Source organism: Artemia sp. Qi Xiang Cuo, chromosome 5, assembly GCF_049724085.1.
Source record: "Artemia sp. Qi Xiang Cuo chromosome 5, ASM4972408v1, whole genome shotgun sequence".
Classification (NCBI taxonomy): domain Eukaryota; kingdom Metazoa; phylum Arthropoda; class Branchiopoda; order Anostraca; family Artemiidae; genus Artemia; species Artemia sp. Qi Xiang Cuo.
The window spans coordinates 62920075-62939524 of NC_142798.1; positions in this window are offsets into that span (position 1 = coordinate 62920075).

Genomic DNA, 19450 nt, shown 5'->3' on the forward strand with positions numbered 1-19450 from the left:
GTGGACGTGAGAGGGGTGTTAGTCTTTCTCCAATCACTTTCAACTATTAAAAAAGGCACTAGCCCTTTCAATTTCCAATCAAATGAGCCCTTTTGAAGTTTTTACCACAACGCTTTCAATAAAAACCTTATATACCCCCAGGGCATAACTTACAACCCTTGCCCTGAGGGCTGGGGGGGGGGGGGGGCTTCCATCCTCAAAGACCTAATTTCCAGAACTTTCTACTACGTTGAACAAATGGCTATCGGAAAATTTTGATTGAATGTGTGTGGGGGAATGGTGGGCGTGAGAGGGGGGGGGGTTAGTTACCCTCCAATTACTTTCAGCTATTAAAAAGGGCACTAGCAATCTCAATTTCTAATTGAATGAACCCCTTTTAAAGTTTTTACGACAACTCCATCATTAAAAACCTTATATGTCCCCAGGGTATAACTTACAACCTTTGCCCTGGGGACTCTGGGTTTGTCATCCTTAAATACATAATTTCCAGAACTTTCAACTACGTTGAACAAAATGGCTATCTCTAAACTTGTATTGAATTTGTTTTGGGTAATGATGGGCGTGAAAGGGGGGTTAATTACTCGCCACTCACTTTCGACTATTAAAAAGGGCAATTTCAATTTCCAATCAAATGAGCCCCTTTTGAAATTTCTATAACAACTTTCTATAAAAACCTTATATGCACCCAGGGCATAACTTACAACCCTTGCCCTGAAGGCTTTGGGGGAGTGTCCTCCTAAAAAAATAATTTCTAGTTGGAAATCAACTACGCTGAACAAAATGGCTATCTCTAAATTTTGATTGGACGTGTTTGAGGAAATGGTGGGCTTGGAAGGGGTGTTAGTTGCCTTCCAATCACTTTCGACTATTAGAAAGTGCACAACCCACTCCAATTTCCAATTGAATGAGCCCTTTTCGAAGTTTCTACGAAAACTTCTTCAATACGATGTGCCTTGCTCTAAAGGAAAAAAAAAATAACAAATGATACATTGTGCCAACATAGTTCTTATACGCCCTCAGGGCATAACTTAAAACCCTTGCCCCGAGGGTTATGGGGGAGTGTCCTCCTCAAAAATATATTCTCTATTTGGAAATCAACTACGCTGAACAAAATGTCTATCTCAAAATTTTGATTGGATGTGTGTGGGGGAAGGATGGAGGTGGGGGGCTAGTTGCCCTCCAATCACTTTCGACTATGAAAAAGTGCTCTAGCCCTTTGAATTTCTAATTGAATGAGCCTTTTTTGAAGTTTCTACAACAACGCCTTCTATAAAAACCTCATATACCCTTAGGGCATAACTTAAAACCCTTGCCCCGAGGGTTGTAGGGGAGTATCCTCCTCAAAACATATTTTCTATCAGGAAATCAACTACGCTGAACAAAATAGCTATCTCAAAATGTTGATTGGATGTGTTTGGGGTAATGATGGGCGTGGGGGGGGGGGGGGCTAGTTGCCCTCCAATCACTTTCGACTATTAAAAAAGGCACTAGCCCTTTGATGTCGGTTTTGAGTAGACTTATTTCTATGATTGTTGTTGATTTCTGAAAAATGATATGTTAAGCATTGGCTTTTGTTCATTTGTTTGTTTTTGTTTCTTTTAAGTTAGACGTTGTATACTAATGTCTGCGCAGCATTTTTCTTCTAGTTATCTGGTTTTATTTTTGTAAAAACAATGGTGGAGGATTCCTGGAAAAATATTACTCCAAGTTAAGGCCCCGTATCATATAGTCAAACAGTTCGTGGTAAAAAAAAACTGTAAGTAAGGAGCAACTCGGCTCAATAGTAACCGAAACTCCAAAAAACAGAATTTTTATATCAATAGATACATCAACAAAATTCGGCTATTACGCTGATTCTAAATATATAAGAGTTTTCAAGTTTAGTGTTACCCATCAAAGTTACGAGGCTGACAAATTTTGCCTGATTATTGAAACAGGGGAAAAACACACACTAAAATTCATAGAATCTTGATGAAAATCACACTATCATATTCAACGTACCTGAAAACCCTACTGTAGAAGTTTCAAGCTCCTATATACAAAAATATTGAATTTCGCTTTTTTTGCCAGAAGACAGATCACGGTTTATTATTATTTATATATAACATATATACATGTTTATTATTATTCTTTTTTCGTTTTTCTTTCCAGGGTTGATCGTATTGAAATGATGATTCTAAGTGATCCTAAGAGATGAATGAAGTTTTAGAGGTTTTGCGAGTTCAGGGACCTAGAATAGGTTTGAAAATTCATGTTAAAAAGACTAAGTCACTAAGGCTAGGAATAAGTGAAGATGAAAAGGTGAAGTTAGTAGAAAGGCCTCATGAGGTCCGAACTGGGCACCAAATATGGGCATAGAGTCCCTAGGGAGATGGTTTTCTCACTGAGACTAAAAAAACAGAATTTTTCTCACTTGAAAAAACAGGAATTTTCTCAATTTTATGGATGTTTATTGGACTGTTATGAGTGTTGGTCAATTTATTTGATGTTTTTCATGGATTTCAAAATCAATTTATGTCTGTTTTATGGTTTTTGTCAGTGAGAATGGAAAAACAGTATTTTTCTCACTTTGATGGATGTTTTCTGGATTATTGAGTCTAACGGGGACCGGAGTCAATGACCTCTTCTTTCAAGATCAATTGATTGTTGTTGTTGTTGTTGTTGTTGTAAGTGCAACCCTTGTCCTGAGGGCTGTGAGGGGGTTCTGATTCTCAAAGACCTAATTTACAGAACTCAAAACTACGTTGAATAAAATGGCTATCTAAAAATTTTGATTGGATGTGTTTGGGAAAATGGTGGGTATGAGAAGGTGTTTAGGTGCCCTGCAATCAATTTAGACTATTAAAAAGGGCTCTAGCCCTTTGAATTTCCAATAGAATGAGCCCTTTTTTAAGTTCCTACGACAACGCCATCTATAAAAACCTTATATGCCCCCATGGCATAACTTAAAACCCTTTCCCTGAAGGCTCTGGGGGAGTGTCCTCCTAAAAAAATAATTTCTAGTTGGAAATCAACTACGCTTTACACAATGGCTATCTCAAAAATTTCACGGGATGTGATTCGGGAAAAGGTGGGCGTGGAAGGGGTAGTAGTTGCCTTCCAATTACGTTCGACTATTAAAAAGGGCTCTAGCCACTCCAATTTCCAATTGAATCAGCCCTTTTTGAAGTTTCTACGACAACTTCTTCAATACGAAGTACCTTGCTCTAAAGGAAAAAAATAACAAATGATACATTGTGCCAACATAGTTCTTATATGCCCTCAGGGCATAACTTAAAACCCTTGCCCCGAGGGTTATGGGGGAGTGTCCTCCTCAAAAATATATTCTCTATCTGGAAATCAACTACGCTGAACAAAATGGCTATCTCAAAATATTGATTGGATGTGTTTGGGGCAATGATGGAGGTGGGGGGCTAGTTGCCCTCCAATCACTTTCGACTATTAAAAAGTGCACTAGCCCTTTGAATTTTTAATCGAATGAGCCTTTTTTGAAGTTTCTACAACAACGCCTTCTATAAAAAAATTATATGCCCTTAGGGCATAACTTAAAACCCTTGCCCCGAGGGTTGTGGGGGAGTGTCCTCCTCAAAAACGCATTTTATATCAGAAAATCAACTCCACTTAAAAAAATGGATATTTCCAAATGTGTATGCGATGTGTTTCGTGGTAATAATGGGCGTGGGGGGGGGGCTCGTTGCCCTTCAATCACTTTCTACTATTAAAAAGGGCACTAGCTCTTTGATGTCGGTTTTGAGCAGACTTATTTCTATGATTGTTGTTGATTTCTGAAAAATGCAATGTTAAGCATGGGCTTTTGTTCATTTGTTTGTTTTTGTTTCTTTTAAGTTAGACGTTGTATACTAATGTCTGCGCAGCATTTTTTTTCTAGCTATCTGGTTTTATTTTTGTAAAAACAATGGTGGAGGATTCCTGGAAAAATATTACTCCAAGTTAAGGCCCCGTATCATATAGTCAAACAGTTCGTGGTAAAAAAAAAACTGTAAGTAAGGAGCAACTCGGCTCAATAGTAACCGAAACTCCAAAAAAAAGAATTTTTATATCAATAGATACATCAACAAAATTCGCCTATTACGCTGATTCTAAATATATAAGAGTTTTCAAGTTTAGTGTTACCCATCAAAGTTACGAGGCTGACAAATTTTGCCTGATTATTGAAACAGGGGGAAAACACACACTAAAATTCATAGAATCTTGATGAAAATCACACTATCATATTCAACGTACCTGAGAACCCTACTGTAGAAGTTTCAAGCTCCTATATACAAAAATGTTGAATTTCGCTTTTTTTGCCAGAAGACAGATCACGGTTTATTATTATTTATATATAACATATATACATGTTTATTATTATTATTTTTTCGTTTTCCTTTCCAGGGTTGATCGTATTGAAATGATGATTCTAAGTGATCCTAAGAGATGAATGAAGTTTTAGAGGTTTTGCGAGTTCAGGGTGCTAGAATAGGTTTGAAAATTAATGTTAAAAAGACTAAGTCACTAAGGCTAGGAATAAGTGAAGATGAAAAGGTGAAGTTAGTAGAAAGGCCTCATGAGGTCCGAACTGGGCACCAAATATGGGCATGGTTTTCTAGGGAGATAGTTTTCTCACTGAGAATAAAAAAACAGAATTTTTCTCACTTGAAAAAACAGGAATTTTCTCACTTTTATGGATGTTTCTTGGACGGTTATGAGTGTTGGTCAATTTATTTGATGTTTTTCATGGATGTCAACATCAATTTATGTCTGTTTTATGGTTTTTGTCAGTGAGAATGGAAAAACAGTATTTTTCTCACTTTGATGGATGTTTTCTGGATTATTGAGTCTAACGGGGACCGGAGTCAATGACCTCCTCTTTCAAGATCAATTGATTGTTGTTGTTGTTGTTGTAAGTGCACGCTCGAGGCGAATGTCAAGGTGTCCAGAAATAGGAAACAGTATTTGTTGTTGTTGTTGTTTTGGCCAAGTGCATGCTAGAGGCGAATGTTATGAGTTTCCAGGAATAGGAAACAGTTAGATCACGTGTTTCCTTCTCAGCCAATCAGCGAGTTATGGTTTTCCCCGTTACATAACAATTCACCCTTGAGATTTCGTATGTAACGGGCATTCATTGTGATTAAATTATTAGAAAGTAAAGTAACCTGACAATGGATAGAACACTAAATATTATTGATGAGCTTGAAGCCTTGGCAGCCACAATTAGCAATGTTAGTACATTTTTAATTTTGATTTTCAAAATAAAATTATTTTCCTTGGTCACCCTCCAGTATATCTAAGTCCCCCTACCCCCCCCCCCCACAATACAAAACACCACCCTGCTATCTTTATACTCGATAGAAAACATGAAATATGTTATTTTTACCCTCAAAACCTAACCCCTCCCCCACTGTTTTTACAACGATAATAATCGCAATGGAAATAATTCTCTTTTCGTTAAATTTATACAATTTTAAGCATTCTATATCCTAGCTAAAAGCGACCACTGACTTCCGTCAATTCTTAAGGCATTATGCCGCTCTGTTTGACATTAGGCTATCCAGCGCGAGCTTAAAATTAGCTGTCACCCTTTTTAAAGCACTTTCTGTAAAAGGTTTCACACATCCAAATGGATTGTTCCTCCCGTCAAATTAAAACGGTTTTTCAGACAATTGCAATTTATTAAGCGCAGGCCTATGCAATCTCTATTTGAAGAAGTGAGTCGAGTTATTTTCAAATTAAGGTCTAACAATATTTTTAGGACATTGCTGAAAGGGTGGGGGGGGTTGACATGCCTCAATTCTATCGCCATCATTGTAAAATGAAAACAAACTGTTTCTTCGCATGAAAAGTAAGGGGGGGGGGGGGTCGTTGTGTAGATATGTATACCCTTTGACAAGAAAACTAATGTGTAAATATATGCGTTGCGTCTCTAGACATGTTTTTAATTTTTTTCAAGCTTTCTTTCGATAAAGTTTCTTTTATATTCCCAGGAGGGGGACGTGAAAACTATGGTTTTTAACTTTGATATGCAAGGCTATAAAGAAAAGTCTTTAGGAGTTGCATGAAGCTTATATTATGCGTAAATTGAATAGAATTTAACCTATGTTTGCAAAATTTAGGCCTATAGGATGCTGGGTTAACGATCTTTTTTTTATCTAATTTAAAGCCTATAGACTGGAACATTTAATTTTTTTCAAATGATAAAAATAGAAACATTGATTTCTATCCTATGGCTATAGACTACTGATTTTTTTTTCACAAGTTGTGCAATAAAAACGTTTGATATCTGACTTTAGTATATTTTTACTTTTTGTTTTACTGAAAATGCTGGCGTAGGGGGGTTTTCTTAGTGATAAATACTTTTCTAGACAAAATTATGTGGATGGGGGTAATAATTTTCTTTCTGTAAAAAAGGGGGAAATTATTTCGATACTAACTTTTTTCTCTTCTTTAAGGCAAATTGTGAAGAATGCCCTCCGCCACCAAGTAAGAGAGCCAGGGGTAATAATGCGGCCCCTGCGAAGGCGGCAGATTGTGAAGAATGTCTGCCTCCTCCATCTAAGAAAGCGAGAGAGGACGAGGCAGCCCCCATGAGACCATCCATTATTAAGTATGCTGGCCCTTACACGACCCCAAAACAAGTGTTACCTGCCCAAGCCGCAGCCCATTCTGCGCAGGATTGTGACATCGCTGGTCCATCCACTAGCAGGAAATTCAAAAGTGAATGGGCAGCTTCCTACACGATGGCGAATCCCGCTCCTGGTAAAGTCGATGCCCCACCAACACAAGGTCCGCCGATGGTACATTCCCCTCCTACGAGTTCTTGAACGAAAAACCAATCAAGAGCATATTCACCACTACAATATAAAGCATCTTCAGTATATTCCCGTAAACACTTCCTATTTGGAACTCTGTCAGTTAACACTATGGGTGATCCCATAGCAATATCAAAAGGTTTGGCTGTGATTACATGCCATTTTCGACCCATCGTTTAACAACACGATGTCTAATAGAAAAGTGGTATTCACATGTCCTGATATTGACTGCTATGTTAATACTCTTGGCCCAATACAACAGGGCAATGGAATGGACTATTACAAACGTCACTCATCAATGTCTGACTACGGTCTTGGCAGTTGGTTTGCTAAGCTGTTTCGCTCTTCACTACCTCTGGCTAGAAAATATCTTGTATTAGCTGCGATAGATTTTGCATCCTCTACATTATACGATTGGGGCTCTGGCAAGGATTTTAAACAAAGTGCTACAGAAAATCTTAGGTCCAGTGCGCGAACCCTTGGCGAAAGATTAAAACAAAATGGTAAAGGCTTAAAAAGGTCGAGAAACTATGCATCACTCATCAGTCTCCGCTCAGGTCGGAAACAAAAGACATCATCTCTCTTGTCAAAGAAAGGAAGAAAAAGCCGACACGTAGTGTAAACAGAAGAAGAAGCCCCAGGAAGAAAATTGTTAGATCGAAACTAGATTTCCTCTCTTAAGATGTCCTACCTGCCGCATAAGGATTCTCAACCTTCAATCACCACCTCATTGAATCTATTCAATGCTGAAAATGTTGATGTTAGTGTCAAGCGTGGATACTATGAACAATTTTATCCTCAACAACCCTTCTCCGATAATATCCACTTTCAAATTTATTCCAATGAAGACTACTTTATGGACATGTCTTCAACATTTATAGATTTACAAATGAAAGTCCGGAAATCCAATAATACAATGCCAATTCGGGCCGATGGAATATCCTATGAAAATTGTATATTACATAATCTATTTCGTCAAATTAGTGTCTACATCAATGGCACACTGGTGAGCACAAGCAACAATCTCTCAAATTATACAAGCTATATGCAATTCATGCTGATGACACCCAAGTCATACAAGGAATTGAGAGGCACCTCCAGTGGATATGAATATATTACTAATACTGATAGTACAGATGCACTTAAAAATGCTACAACTAGTGAATACATCTAGTTGGAAAAATATATCATGAAATATTTAATATACCCCAATGGCTGCCGCCCAATGTTAAAGTGGATATAAAACTGACGCTTGCACCATTCAATTTCATATTGAGAAAAGAACTTGCTGCCAAGCCTGATGTAAGTGTCTCCATCACCCCGGCAATACTTCATGTACGCAAACAACAAGTCATGAGTTCTGTTGCTTTGGCAGTGGAGAAACTGAGAGCCAATGGAAATAATATTAAACTACTTGTTCCTCATACAATCAACAATCAACGTCATATTGCCATGGGGTCACGCACCTTCACTGATTCATCCTTTATCGATGGCGAAATTCCGCCAAACTCGCTTTGGCATTTGTAAAAAGCGCCAGTGCAATAGGATCGTGGACTGAATGCCCACATAAATTAGAGATGTTTAGACTTCCATCTCTTTTGTGCAAAGTAAACGGTATCCCACTCTACAATCTATCTTTTGATGAATTCTATAGAATATTGTATGAGTTGACCATGCAAACCCTAAATCATGACTCTCAATTATTTGAAAATGGTATAACAGAAGATATGTTTGCTAAGACACATGGTATCATTGTACTGGATTTGTCTGGTACACAGGATATGAGTAAAGTACGTACGGGGAGTGTGCGTTTAGAGTGTACATTTGCCGACCCATTGGCTGAGAGTATTGCACTAATCTCACTAAATCAATATGAAATCTATTGGGAAATCACTCCCAAAGGCAGTGTTTTACTAGACTTGGCGCCATGAACACCAATCAAATAATCAATGTATTTAATATGGACCCCTACATGTCCCAGTACAAATCCTATTGTCTACCCTCGGACTTTCTTGGAAAAATTCAAAGTGTCAACAATACCTTGATTATTGTTAATAGCAGTCCGTCGCCTGTGCTGCCGGGTCATTGGCTGTGCGTCTTTCAAACAATGAAGACGATTGAATTTTTTGACACTCTTGGTCTACCCTATACATTTTACACACCTCACATCAGCAACTATATTGAGAGCAGTGGGAAAACTATTATTCAAAATCGGAAGAGGGTTCAGGATCTAACGACTAAAAGCTGTGGCTTCCATGCACTACTATATTTTGTGTTCCGATGTCGCGGCTATACTTACAAGCAGTTTCTCCACATTTATAGTGACAATCCACGTCTGAACGATTTTCTAGTGGAAAATATTCTCTCAGACCTATACAGTATTGATTTCAGTGCCCTAAGAGTAAAGTGTTTAAAAAATGTTTGTAAATTTGTTTATTAATAAAATGCACATATATGTACAACAATGTCTTTAAATATTCACCTTAGATTTCTTCTTCTTCGATGTATAGGCAACCGTCGTGAACCACTAATGCCGGTAAATCATTTGGATTCACTGTATATTGATCTTGATTGACTGCAAAGTCAGGGTCACATTTTTTACAGTACAATGTAACTTCACTCTTGTCATATCTCTTTGTATAGTCAATTATACTATTTGCATTCATATTGTGATATTTACGATTTTCAATCTGTCTATTTGAAGCAATATCACATGCATTGTTTTCAAATGGTAAATCACATTCAGTAACTGCCAAATAAAAATCGCTAGGTTTATAGTCATAATAGGCACTGTTGCCACAGCGATGACGTAGAAACCAAATTGTCTTGTTACCCCAACAGTTGAATCGTAGACCAGATTCCTCTTCCCAGAATAATTTAAATCCACGACAATACCAATCTCGTAGAAATAAACTAAAATCACGTTTGGAATTCTTTCCAATCATAGCGGGGTTAGTATTCTCCCACTGATCACATTTATCATAGTGACAATTGGAACACAGGTGCCCTCTACGGTGAGAGTCACACACCTCCTCAAGACATGAATTACATCCTTTAATTTGTACTGCATAGTCTCTATGTAATTTACATGGATTACATAATTTACACTCTTCACTATAGTCATCAATAATTGTAGAATTCTCACATTGAGTCCAACTGCCAAGAGTGTACATGCACAATGGACATGTATAGAACCTTTTTTTGGTTTCCGATGTCAACTCTCTCACAGCTAAAACGAAACTGATCGTCCTCGCTCGATAAATTCAAGGTGGAGGAATGGGGAGAGGAGTAACTCTGTGACGTTACCTCTTTCGAATGGAGGGGGAGCCATCTACATTGAATCCATTGGCAATGTTTTCAAAAGTATATCCACGATATGATTCTGCTTTGTTCCAATTAATATATCAATAAAATGAGTATAAGCATCTGAATCACATTTTAAAAGTTTCATACAATAGTCCAATGGGGGAGAATCACTCCTCATTATATTGTCAAGTGTTCCCTGATGAGAGAATATGCTGTGTTGAAGAGTTAACTCGAGAAAACCGTCATCCAAAATCAAATTTTTTTCCATAAACACTAGATTTGATCTAATTCTCTCTTTCTCAAATTTATTCATTTTTCAATCCTTTCACTCTGACTGCAGACTCTAGACTGACCCTGATTCGTTAGCCCTAACCTAACCTGACCAGAAAAGAAAGGGAACATTTTCGATTTCGAAACAATTTTATTGAATAATTACAACAACAACAATAATACTATACATGTACAATTAGCGATAGAGTTTATTGTCTTCAATATGTTTCACCAATGCAGTTAAAGCACATTGAAGTCTATTCACATTTGCTATATCAACTTTTGCAGTGAAACATAATTGATCCTCCATTTTAAATTTGCTCAAGGATATAACATATCTTGCATATACTTCATCCCATTCCAGACAAAGCCGTGATCCTCTTGTGATTTCCACCGCAATGTTTGGTGCTCTTGTATTATTGCCATCAACTCCACTATCAACTTCTAAGAGGCTAAACATTCCACTCATCATCAGCACAAATATATATATATCCAAATGAGTAAAGTCAAACTGTTCTTCTCACTCCTTTGAATTCTATTCAAAGACTAATAAAAACTATAGCAAAAATCCTTTCCTCATATACCCTCCGCCGCTAATGTGTAAACCGACTCACTGATTGGCTGAAAAGGAAACACGTGATCATGTTTCCTAATTCATGGATTATAGCATTCGTAAGAAGTGTCATTGACACTGGTCCCCGTTAGACTCCATAGTCCAGAAAACATCCATCAAAGTGAGAAAAATACTGTTTTTCCATTCACACTGACAAAAACCTTAAAACATACATAAATTGATGTTGACATCCATGAAAAACATCAAATAAATTGACCAACACACATAACCGTCCAAGAAACATCCATAAAAGTGAGAAAATTCCTGTTTTTTCAAGTGAGAAAAATTCTATTTTTTTATTCTCAGTGAGAAGACAATCTCCCTAGGGACTCTATGCCCATATATGGTGCCCCGTTCGGACCTCCTGAGGCCTTTCTACTGAAGTTGGGTAATGAAAAGATTGATCAGGTGGACAGCTTCACTTACCTTGGTAGTATTATTAGTAAAGATGGTTGGAGCAGTGAAGTTGTCAAAAGTAGAATATCCAAGGCTCAGGGTGTTTTTTCACAGTTAAAAAAAAGTTTGGGAAAATAGGAAGATAAGTCTGCAAACCAAGATTAGAATATTAGAAGCTACAGTGATGACAGTGGTCAAATATGGCTCTGAAGCATGGGCACTCCGAAAAGCGGATGAAGATTCGCTACATGTTTTCCAGAGAAATTGCTTAAAGTTGTTCTGGGTACACAGCTGACTGACCGTATTTCAAACAATAGGCTATACAAAAAATGTGGTTCAACACCACTCTTTAGGGCTATAATGAAAGAAAGATTGAGGTGGCTAGTGCACGTTGCACGGATGAAGGATGACGGACTTCCAAAGATTGTCCTTTTCGGCGAACCGTCAAGGGCCAAACAGAAAGCAGCTCGTCCTCGTCTAGGATGGGAGGACTTCATAAAGAAAGTTTAAAGGAAATGGGAACTTCATGGGCGGGCGTAAAAAGGGAGGCTTTGAATAGATTGGGATTTAGGAGGATCGTGCGTAGCTGTGTTGGCCTCAGGTGGCTTGGTGCTGCGGTGAGTTGTTAGAAGTAGTATTAGTAGTAGATCCTAAGTGATCGGGAGATGGCGCATTCGAACGGACATTAAAAGTTCTAGCGCCATTTTTAAGTGACAAAAAAGGTTGGAGGACAACTGGCCCCTGTCCCCGCCCATTCGTTTCCCAAAACTATCTGATAAAAAAAATTGAGATAAGTCATTTTGTTCAGTGTAATTGAAAGATCAAATAACTATGTCTTTAGGGGTAAAATAACCCCCACAGTCCTTGGGGAGAGGCATGTAAGTTATGGGGTTTGCCCATTGATTACGTATAGCATTTGTTATCGGGAAGTATAGACATTTTTCGGGGGGAGGAATTTCGTGTTTGAGGTGGATTTCCATAGGGAGAATCTTTCTTGTGGAAGGAAATTTCCGGGAAGGAGAATTTTCCAGGGATAATTTTACACTGTGGTGATTTGACAGAATTCCTATACGAAATTCTTTTTAATTGTCATACATTCTCTTGGTCAACTAAATTTTCCATGTGGAGATGTTCTGGAAGAAATATCCGGGGGCTATTTTCCACGTGTTTTCATTTCCTGAAAAAATTTCCATGGAAGGGGCCATTTCCGGAGAATCGAGAAACCGATTAGAGATTGAAGTCTCTTCCAAATGAAAGTATTATAAGGAATATTGTTCATGCTGTAACGTCCATAAGAAATTTTAAGGGGAGGGGGGATTTTCACCGAGGATGAAATTGTCTGGAGGGAACTTGACTAGGAGGAGAGTGTACTATAAGTTGGAAGAGATTTTCTTGGAGGATTTTCCAAGAGAGGAGGGGGGAGGGGGTATATTTCAATGAGGATGATTTCTATTTACCTGCATTATTTGAAAAACGAACAGAAATAAAATAAAAATAAACATTTTTTTTACTAAAAGTAAGAAGCAACATTAAAACTCAAAACGAACAGAAATTATACTGTGAATGAAGGGTTGCCCCTCCTCAATACCTTCCTCTTTACGCTATAGTTTGACTGTTTGTCCCAGTTTTTAAGAACGGTTACTGAAATACAGGAGCCGTTTAATTAGAATAGGAAGCTTTTTTAAAAGTGCTAACAGCTTTAGCAAGAAGAGCAAGGTATTGCGGAGGGGGCAACCCTTCATATACGAAATAATTTCTGTTCGTTTTTAGTTTTAATGTTCCTTCCTACTTTCAGTTAAACAAACTTGTTTTTTTAATTGAATAAATAAAACCTCAAATCTGCTAACAGCTAAACAAAGAATTGGTTGATATTATTATAACCAGTGTTGCCACACTGGCCTGGAAGAATTTACTAAACCTGAGAGGAAAAATTTACTAAATCGGAACTGTTTTTACTAAATGTTCCAAAAAAATTTTGCGCGTGCGGCTATACCGCACGCGCACATCAAGCATCGATTTTATTATATAAGGATAATCAATAGGATTTTCACAATTTTTTCCTTTTTCTCTTTTCTTTCGTTTTCCTTCAAATAAACCTACTGCGGTCGCTTGTCACTCGTATTTTTTTTTTATTATTATTATTAAAAATACTTATGTTGCTACTTAGGCTGACATCTTCGATTAGTTTGAGTTATGAGAAGCGAAATATTTCTTTTCCCTAAAAAGCTTGAAGCTACTTCTGATTGGTTGAAGGCAGGAGTGGGCTTACATAGTAGAGAAGCCGTATCCACCTTCAAGGGTCTCTAACGGTACTACTAGACTATTTTCTTTCCATGGGAGTCGGCCATGACAGTTGGAGAAACAAGAACCTGCTGCGGATTTTCATCACTCGGCGAACTACTGCCATGTTGGTTCAAATCACTTCTTGCAGACTTGACCAAGTCAGACCATAGTTATCCGTTTGCGCCTGGAAGAAGTGAATTCAAAAGGGTAAAAGTTATCTCCCCACTTCTACAGTATCATGGGTATGGCTAAGGCCATACCCAGAGGTGATAGGGGGGTTGGAACCCTCCCTGCTCCACCCGAAATTTTTGTTTGACTCGTAAAAACGTAACAAAAATGGATATAAAAAATTTTGTAGGCGTTTTTTGATGTTTTTGTGTGTGTAACCCCACCCCTCTGTAAAAAAATCTTTGAGTAAAACCCCTTTCGAAAAAAAAATCCTGGGTACGGCTTTGGAGTACGCCCTTTTGACAACATCCATGCACATAGTACGGTTTCGATTCAGTTTAACATTCCCCTCAACAATTCCTGGAAGTTTTACCTTCATACCCGTAGCCTTAGTAATCGTAGTATTAGTAACAGTAGAACTACTAATAGTCGTATAGTTAGCGTGGTAAAATTACTGTAAAATTAAAACTCGGTAAGTAAAATTGGTAAAAATAAGGTAAAATTGGTAAAATAAGGTACTCCCAAGGAAATACAGGGTAATTCCGATTCCGATTTCCTTGACTTAAAAAAGGTAATGTCCATTCATCTAGAGTTTCACCAATTTTTACTAACTGTCTAGTTTATCCCTTTCGTAATCTTATGCCTAGAGTAATAACTAAGCAATCGGGCTGTGCCTGGTTTCAGAAATCTATTTTTTTTTTAAATAAGAACAATGAACAATACAAAAATAAAAATAAATCACATTTACCATTATTTAGGAGTAAACTCACATTCCGTCATTTTTTTCTACATTTAAGCCTAAGAAATGTTACCCTAACAGCCTTGTATATTTAAATAGCCGTGTGTAACACTTAGATGACTGATTAACTGAGTACCGGATCATAAGAGCGGAACAATCAGTCACTTTCACAGTGATTCAGACAGTCTTCAACGGGATTTGCTTGCAAATCCCGTTTAAGACGCTCCTCTCCTTCAGACTTAGATTCTGATTCACGAAACCGTCCTTGTTCCAAAGCCTCACCCCCTAAACGAAAGTCTTATAGATACGGGTCTGAGGACTATATATCAATCTCCACCTCCACCCTCCAATCGTCTCTCCTTTACAGCTATTTCTGTATTTATCTGAAGATTCTTTCAAACAACTGCCGAAACACAAGGGCCGTTAAACTAGAATAAGAATTTTTTAAGACACTAGTCAGTAACAACTTATTCAGTTGTGATTCGTTTAAAAGCAGGATAAATCTTTGAAAAGGGCTATTGAGGATATTGATTCTGCTTTGACCCTCCACATTGTTGAAAATCCAGATCATGTAGTTCTTTTTGATGAGGCAGCTTTAATATCATAGGCAGCGCGCTAGCGTTGCCTAATTAAAGAACGATGTGGGCACAATGTGTTTTTTTTTTCTTCAGCCGGGCAATTCATATCGAAGGAGTTGTCGTAGGAACTTCGAAAGGGGCTCATTCGATTGGAAATTCGAGTGGCTAGTGCCCTTTTATAATAGTCAAAAGTGATTGGATGGCAACTAGCGCCCCCACCTCCATCATTCCCCCAAACACATCCAATCAAAATTGTGCGATAGCCATTTTGTTCAGTGTAGTTGATTTCCAGATAGAAAATATATTTTTGAGGAGGACACTCCCCACAACCCTCGGGGTAAGGGTTTTAAGTTATGCCCTGAGGGCATATAAGAACGATGTTGACACAATGTACTATGTATTATTTTTTTCCTTTAGAGCAGGACACTTCATATGGAAGGGCTTGTCGTAGAAACTTCAAAAGGGGCTCATTCGATTGGAAATTGAGAGTTCTAGTGTCCTTTTAGATAGTCGAAAGTGATTGGAGGACAACTACACCCCCACGCCCATCATTCCCGAAAACACATCCAATCAAAATTTTGAGATAGCCATTTTGTTCAGCGTAGTGGATTTCCAGATATAAAATATATTTTTGAGGAGGACAATCCCCCACAGCTCTCAGGGCAAGGGTTTTAAGTTATACCCTGGGGGCATATAAGGTTTTTAAAGAAGGCGTTGCCGTAGAAACTTCAAAAAAATTTCAGTCGATTGGAGATTCAAAGGGCTAGTGCCCTTTTTAATAGTCTAAATTGATTGGAGGACAACTACCCTCCACCCCCTCCGCCCATCAGTCCCCCAAACACATCCAATGAAAATTTTCAGATAGCTATTTTGTTCAGCGTAGTTGATTTCCAGATAGAAAATATGTTTTCGAAGAGGACACTCCCTCAAATCCCTCAGGGCAAGGATTATAAGTTATGCCCTGGGGGCATATAAGGTTTTTATTGAAATCTGAAATCGGCTCATTCGATTTGAAATTCGAAGGGATAGTACCCTTTTTAATAGTCGAAAGTGATTTGAGGGCAATTAACCCCCCTCTCAAGCCCACCTTTTCCCCAAACACATCCAATTAAAATTTTTAGATAGCCATTTTATTCAACGTAGTTGAAAGTTTTGGAAATTAGGTCTTTAAGGATAACAAACCCTCCCCCCACACTCCTCAGGGCAAGGGTTGTAAGTTATGCCCTGGTGCATATAAAGTTTTTATTGAGAGCGTCGTAGAAACTTCAAAAGGGCTCATTCAATTGGAAATTGAAAGGGCTAGTGCCTTTTTTAATAGTTGAAAGTGATTGGATAGTGACTAACGCCCCTCTTACGCCCACCATTTTCCGAAACATATCCAATCAAAATTTTGAGATATCCGTTTTGTTCAACGTAGTTGAACGTTCTGGAAATTAGGTCTTTTAGGATGATAACCCCCGCAGAGCCCTCAGTGCAAGGGTCGTAAGGTATGACCTTGGGGCCTATAAGGTTTATGTAGAAAGTTGTTGTATAAATCATATGCGATAGGATCGCGCTGCCGAAGTAAAGAACGGGTACATTCGAGAGAGAGACAAGAAACGGGGACTAGGTAAAGAGGAGGACACTCCCCCACAACCCTCAGAGCAAGGGTTTTAAGTTATGCCTTGGGGGCATATAAGAACGATGTTGGCCCAATGTATTATTTATTATTTTTTTACTTTTAGAGCAGGGCACTTCGTATCGAAAAAGTTGTCATAGAAACTTCGAAAAACGCTCATTCAATTGGAAATTGGGGTGGCTTTTGCCCTTTTTACTAGTCGAAAGTGATTGGAAAGCGACTAACACCCCTATCACGCCCACCATTTCCCCAAATGCATCCAATCAAAATTTTGAGATAGCCATGTTTTTTAACGCAGCTGAAAGTTCAGGAAATTCAGTCTTAGAGGATGACAGCCACTCTAACAGACCTTCGGGTTGTAATGTCTGCCTCGGGGGCATATAAGGTGTTAACATAAAGCGTTGCCGTTTCCAATAGGACTCATTCTATTGGAAATAGAAAGGTCTAATGCCCTTTTTAATAGTCAAAAATGATTGGAAGGCTTGACATTTTTATAGTAAAGATCGAAGTGGGCATAATGTATTATTTTTGTTGTTGTTGTTGTTTAGACCAGGGCACTTCGTATCGAAGGAGTTGTCGTGGGAACTTCACAGAAGGGCTCATTTATTGAAAATAGAAAGGGCTGATGCCCTTTTTCATAGTCGAAAGTGATTTGAGAGCAACTAATCCCCCTTCCACTACCACCCTCCCACGCCAACCCTCCCCATTCAGCTCATAAAATTTAACCAAATCAAAGTAGCGTAAGTGTATAAATGCTATCAAAGAAAGTAAACAGATTTTTTTGCGAATGGTATCAAGGTTTCCATTTCAGGTCAACTAGAGGAGGTATGAAACTAAATTAAACAGTACTATTTGTGTCCAGATTTTTAAAAGGGTGTGTGTTGTTAAAAATTGCTGATAATTTTTCTCCAGCATACAAATAGCAGACCAAACTATAACGTTTTAAAAAACGAAAATATTTGAAGCATTATTTTTTTTTCCCCTGAAAATGCTATGTCTATACAAAACGAAAAGAAATTAATTAAAAAAACTGTTTCCACAAATAATTCTTTCAAAGAAGAATAAAGAACTTTATTAAACAAAATATGAATAAATACAAAAGCAAATAATCTACCAAGCGTGAAACTACCACAAACCAGCATCGATAAATAAATGAAACCCAAAACGAACAGAAATTACAATAATTAACCGGGGTCAAACTTAAAATGAGCAGAAATTAACATAAGTTGGGCGCAAAACCCCTATGCCTTCCCAAGGCCAGAACAAAATTTACACTTTACTAAAAAAATACAAATGAATGTGCATTGTCAGTTTAATAATACATATACTGATATTTAGTAATCAAAATTTTACTATTATTTGATTTTTTAAAGTTATAAAAGTAAAAACATTTATATTTTTTCAGTAGAGTGCAAATTTTGTTCTGGTCTTGGGAAGGCATAAGGGTTTTGCGCCCAACTTATATTAATTTCTGCTCGTTTTGAGTTTGACTCGGTTAATTATTGTAATTTCTGTTCGTTTTGGGTTTCATTTATTTATCGATGCTGATTTGTGGTAGTTTCACTATTGGTAGATTATTTGATTTTGTTTTTGCTCATTTTTGTTTAATGGAGTTCTTTACTTTTCTTTGAAAAGCTTATTTTGTGGAAAAAGCTTTTTAAATTAATATGAAGAAAATGGCTTCCCACATTCTTTTAGGAGGCAACTGAAGTTTTAAACAAATCCATATATAGAGACCTTGTTTTTAATACATACTGGAGATATTCCCATAGATCCAATTTACAATAACTTAAAATTAAAGCTTTCAAATAAAAAAAAATTTCTGTTTAAATTAAGATCATCTGTCAACACTTTTAATGAAAACTAGGTCAGTAGACAAGGCAAGTCAATCACTAAACAGAGAATTCTTGCCCAATCTAATTAGTGAGTAGTCTTCAATTTATTTTGAATTGTTTTTTTTTGTTTGATTTTTTCTTTCTTCTGCTCAGTTGAGTTAATTCAAAAGATTAGTTTTACTTCTTTTTTTTAAGCATTGAAGACGGCTAGGTGGAAGTCCCGGACGAAATATCTGACTCTATCATTTTCGCTTCTTTTTCGTCTGTTGGCAAAGCACTTCGCACTCAGAACAATCATCTTGAGAATATACTTAACCGTGATTAAATAAAAAGTAACAAGTTTTTTCAACTGAAAGTAAGGGGCAACATTAAGACTTAAAACGAACTGAAATTATTACGTATATCAGGGGATTGCCACTCCCCCTCAATACCTCGCTCTTTACGCTAAAGTTTGACTTTTTGTTATAATTATTTATGAGTGACTCCTGAATCATAAACGCCGTTTAATTAGAATAATAAGCTCTTTTTAAGAGTTCTAAAGAAAAATTTCAGCGTAATTTTTTTTTTGAAGGGGGAAACACCCCCAAAACATCAAGTGATCTTCATGAAAATCACACCATCAGATACCTTACTGTAGAAGTTTCAAGCTCATATGTGCAAAAATGTGGAATTTTGCTTCTTTTTTTGCCATACTAAAGATCACGGATGTGTGTTCATTTGTTTTTGTTTGTTTTCCATAGAGGTGATCGTATCGAGCCAGTGATCATAGAAGATTGGGAGAGTGCTCATTTGATCGGAATTCAAACGTTCTAGGGTCCTTTTTAAGAGACCGAAA